Source organism: Phaethon lepturus, unplaced genomic scaffold, assembly GCF_000687285.1.
Source record: "Phaethon lepturus isolate BGI_N335 unplaced genomic scaffold, ASM68728v1 scaffold3957, whole genome shotgun sequence".
Lineage (NCBI taxonomy): Eukaryota > Metazoa > Chordata > Aves > Phaethontiformes > Phaethontidae > Phaethon > Phaethon lepturus.
In genome coordinates, this window is record NW_010549649.1 from 15,306 (window position 1) to 20,827 (window position 5,522).

Sequence of the window (5,522 nt, forward strand, 5' to 3'; positions counted from 1 at the left end):
AAACCTTGCCACACAAATCCAACACAGCTTCCACACAGATGGCTGATGCAGCCCTCCAAATCCCAGGTTGCAGGGAGTGCTTGGCATCTCTCTGAGGCCAGGGGAAATGGCCCGCTGTCCTTCAGGAAGTGTGCTGTCTTAGAGGAGCTGTGCTGCCAAATGGAGGACTTCCAGGAGGAAGTGAGCAGGCTCCACCACATCGGAGATGGAGAGGTTCTTCTCTGAGACTTTACAGCTTGAAGAGCCTCAGATCCCATCTGCAACAGGGAAGCAGGCAGCATCTACCTTGCACTACAAGGTAAGCAAAACCTCTGGAGAAGGGGAAGGATGGAAGCTGGTGACTTCTTCAAGGAAGGTTCCTGCCCCACCTAAGGGCTTACAGTTGCAAAACAAGTTCACTGCCCTCAAAGTTGAAGAGAAGCTAGATGTGCCTTCCAGCAAAGAACCTGGTCCACCCAACCCTAAACCATGCAAGACTTACCAGAAATAAATGTTGAGTCATTGTAATGAGTGACACCCTTCTGCAGTGCACAGAGGCACTCGTTTGTCAGCCCAACCAATCATCTGGAGAGACTTTCTGCCTTCTGGGGGCCAGGATCTGGGATGCTGTGGAGAAAGTACTGACGGTTGTCCGGCCCTCTGACTACAACCCCCCGCTGTTACTCCATGTGGGTGCAAGTGATACTGCCAGGGGAAACCTGGACAGTATCAAAAGTTACTACAGAGCTCTGGGGGCAGTAATCATGGGCATGGGGGCCCAGTGGTCTGGGCATGGTGGTCTCAATCCTGCTGGTGAGGGGAAAGCAAGTGAGGAGGAGGGCACTAATAGGACAAGTCAATAATTAGCTGCAGAAGCAGTGTTGGCAACAGGATTTTGCGTTCTATGACCATGGGACCCTGTTTGCAGATCAGTGTCTGCTTGGGAGAGGTGGAATCCACCTCACTAAGTGGGGAAAAGCTACTTTTGCCAACAGGATGATCTTGTTAGGAGAGCTTTGAATCAAGAATGACAGAGGAGGGAGGGAGTGATGGACAGGTTTGCTGAGCGAAGGGCAGGGGGTGATGTGACAAGAAGGGATCACAAAATCGACAAAATGGAGCTTAGGCAGGGTCACCTCCAGCACTTGCATGTAAGCAATGAAGTTGCCTACAAGGCACCATTATGGAGAAAGCCCCAAACCCTTTCTAGGAAGTCAGCATGCTGGGTGCCTTTCTGACGTGTCTGTATAGCAACACACTCCAAATGAGGAATAAACACGATGAGTTAAGAGATCTGTGTGCAGTTGCAAGGCTACAGTTTTACTGGGATCATGGAGATGTGGTGGGATGGCTCCCATGACTGGAGTGCTGCAAAGGAGGGGACAGGATCGGAATATGGGGCGGGGGGGGGAGGGGGAGTTGCCCTTTACGTGAGAGAGCAGCTGGAATGCATGGAGCTCTGCCTGGGCATGGATGAGGAGACAACTGAGATCAGTTTATGAGTTAGGATTAAAGAGAGGACAGGTAAAGGTGACATTATAGTGGGTGGCTGCTGTAGGCCACCTGACCAGGAAGAACAAGTGGATCAGGCCCTCTGTAGGCAGATAGGAGCAGCCTCAAGTTTGCAGGCCATGGTTCTCATGGCAGACTTCAACCTCCTCACTATCTGACGGAGGGGTAATACAGCAGGACAGAAGCAATCTGGGAGGTTCTTGGACTGTACTGATGATAACTTCCTCCTCCAAGTGATAGAGGAGCCAATGAGGACAGGTATTCTGCTGGACCTCCTACTCACCAACAAGGAGGGGCTTGTTGGGCATGTGAAGGTCAAAGGCAGTCATGGCTGCCGTGACCATGAGATTGTGGGGCTCAGGATCCTGAGAGCAGGGAAGAGGGTGAAAAGCAAGCTCACAACCCTGGACTTCAGGAGAGCACATTTTGGTCTCTGCAAAGATCTGCTTGGAAGAGGATAAGGCCCTGGAAGGAAGGGTGGGCCAAGAAACCTGCTTAATATTCAAAGATCACCTCATCCAAGCTCAAGGGAGTTCCATCCCAATGAATAAGTCAGGCAAAAATGCCAGGAGGTCCGCATGGATGAACAAAAGAGCTCCTAGCCAAATTCAAACACAAAAAAGAAGTATACAGAGGGTAGAAGCGAAGACAGGTAACCTGGGAGCAATACAGAAACATTGCCTGAGCATCCAGGGACTGTTAGGAAAGTTAAAGCCCAAATGGAATTGAATCTGACTAGGGATGTCAAAGACTATAAGAAAGACTTCTATAAATACATAGAAGATAGAAGGAAGACTAAGGAAAATCTGCGCCCATTGATCAATGAGGTGGGAGAACCAGCGATACAGGCCATGGAAAAGGTTGAGGTACTGAATACCTTCTTTGTCTTAATCTTTACTAGCAAGATGAGCCTTCATGAGTCCCAGGTCCCACGAGACCGGGGGAAAGGTTAGAACAAGGAATATCTACCCTTGGTGGAAGAGGATCAGGTTCAGCAAACTGAACACCTGTAAATCCATGGGCCCTGATGGGATGCCCCCATGAGTGAGGAGGGAGCTGGCTGATGTCATTGTGAGGCCACTCTTGATAATCTTTGATCAATCAATCATGGTGATTGGGAGAAGTGCCTGAAGACTGGAGGAAAGCAAATGTCACTCCTATTTTCAAGAAGGGAGACCCAGCAACCTACAGGCCGGTCAGCCTCACCTCAGTCTCTGGGAAAGTGATGTAGCAGCTGAACCTGGAAAACATTTCCAGGTGCATTAAGGACAAGAAAATAATCAGGAGTAGTCAGCATGACTTCATCAAGGGGAAGTCATGCTTGACCAACTTGATAAACTTCTATGATGAAACTGGCCTGGTAGATGAGGATATTGTCTACCTGGACTTCATTAAGACCTTTGATACTTTCTCCCATAAGATCCTTATAGACAAGCTGTTGATGTATGGACTGGATAAGGAGACAGTGAGGTGGATTGAAAACTGGCTGAATGAGGGTGGTGATCAGTGCACGAAGTTTAGTTGGAGGCCAGTAACTAGCAGTGTACCCCAGGGGTCAATACTGGGTCCAGTCCTGTTTAATATCTTCATTAACAATCTGAATGATGGGGCAGAGTGTACCCTCAGCAAGTTTGCAGGTGACACAAAAGTGAGAGGAGTGTCTGATACGCCAGAGGGTTGTGCTGCCATCCAGAGGGACCTTGACAGGCTGGAGAAATGGTCTGACAGGAACCTCATGAAGTTCAACAAGGAGAAGTGCAAAGTCCTGCACCTGAGGAGAAACAACGTCATGCACTAGTACATGCTAAGGGATGTCCAGCTGGAAAGCAGCTTGGCAGAAAAGGACCTGGGGGTCCTGGGGGACAACAAGTTGAACATGAGCCAGCAATGTGCCCTTGTAGCACAGAAAGCGAATGAGATCAGGGAGGGACTGCAGTAGACGAAATGTTGCTGGCAGGTCAAGAGAGATGATCCTTTGCCTCTACTCAGCATCGGGGAGGCCATACCTGGAGTGCTGTGTCCAATTCTGGGCTCCTTGGTACAAGAGAGACATGGACATACTGGGTAGAGTCCAGCAAATGGCCACAAAGACAATTAAGGAACTGGAGCATCTCTCCTTTGAGGAAAGGCTGTGAGAGCTGGGACTGTTTAACCTGGAGAAGAGGCTCAGGGGGGATCTGATCAATGTATATAAATACCTGAAGGGAGAGTGTAAAGAGGATGGAGCCAGGCTTTTTTCAGTAGTGCCCAGTGACAGGACCAAAGGCAAGGCACAAACCAAAACACAGGAGGTTCCCTCTCAATATCAGGAAACACTTTTTACAGTGAGGGTGACTGAGCACTGGCACAAGTTGGCCACACTGCTTGTGGAGTCTCCATCCCTGGAGATATTCAAGGTCTGGGCGTGGTCCTGGGCAACTGGCTTTAGGTGGCCAAGCAGGGTGGTTGGACCAGATGGTCCCTTCAGAGGTCCCTTCCAGTGTCAACCATTCTGTGATTCTTCCCTGAGGTGATGTTGCACTAGTTGACACATGCCATGTTTCTGTAATCAAGTTTGTCAGCTCTTCAAACTTGAAATGATTATATATACATACATATATATATAAAAGGAAATGGAGGCATGTGTCCTTTTTCCTTTTGATATCTTTCAACAATGCCTTCCACAGTGGTTCTTTGCCATGAAAGACTACTGAGATGAAAGTGCTTCTTGTGGAATTGTGTTTCTCATGTTCCTGGGGAAAGGAGGAAGTATTTAAAGAAATTCTTCTCAGTTCATCTAACTGCATCTAGCAAACAACTTTTTTTGAAGTCTGCTGTGTTTAAGAATATTTAACAGTAAAAGCTGCTACCTTGAGCTTGATGTAGACTTGCATTAAAATACGGAGAAGGCTGTCTTCTTCAAAGCTGATGTTTGAAATGGAAAACATTTTGGTAAATATCAAATACTCAAAATAGCTGCTAAATTCACCAAAAATATGAAAAGAGCCTGCTTTTATAGCTCAGGGTTGCTCATTTCTCATCTTAAACATAGTAAGATGCATTTATAATACCACACAACACAACTACACTTCCTGTGATAAAAAATCAGAAAACTTCTTGTTCTGTAACTGGTGACACAGGGAGACTGTATAAAATAAGTGTGTGTGGGGTGTGAATAAAATATTATTACTATCTATTTATCAAAATGGAAAGAGAGCACAGTTTTCACCTGAAAATAAGTTTTGTGAGGATAATTCATACGAGAAGCAAGGGTACAGTTAACTCCATTGTATAGGTAAGAAGATGGGCCACAGAAATAGGATGTGAATTAATTTGTGTCTCAGCATGTCATTTCAGCATCTGGCAATAAACCCAGCTTTTTTCCCGGATGTGTTCCCAGTTCCAACTTTGCCCAGCGAAGTGAGATGCAATATGTGTTTCTAGAAGTTGCACTAGAAAGTAATTTTCAGTTAAGGTTTAGCAATATATTTACTAGTAGCAAATTCACTTTAATAAGAATGAATCATGCTTCCCAGTGAAATGGTTGAGGTATTTCCACTAATTGTTTGTACCCAAATGTTTTCTTAATCTTTCAATGCTACAATTTGGACACCCTATCTCTTTGAGTGCACAACTTTGTATTGACTAATCCTGTATGTTTTCTGAGCCCTTTTGAGATTATACTGTGGCAGCAAGATACAAAGTCTGAACCAGACTTTATTTGCACATCCACAAACCAAAAGAACTGACAGGGCACATAATACAGGTTGCATGTAGATTGGTTGACTTGTTATTTTTCTAATACTGGAACTGTTTATGGTGCTTTGGGGATAGATGAAGTCAGGTAGTACTATTCCAAGGAGCTTAAAATCCTAATTAGATACCATAAAGCTAGAAATACGTGTCAAGAATTGCCTGAAAGGCTCTCTTCCACAAAAGAGTCATACCAGGATACAGTAACATAGATGCTCTGTGAAGAGAAACTTTGTGATGTGCAGTGGGTCCCTTAAATCCCATTGAGATCAATTCTACTCCCAGGCCTAGAAAGAGTG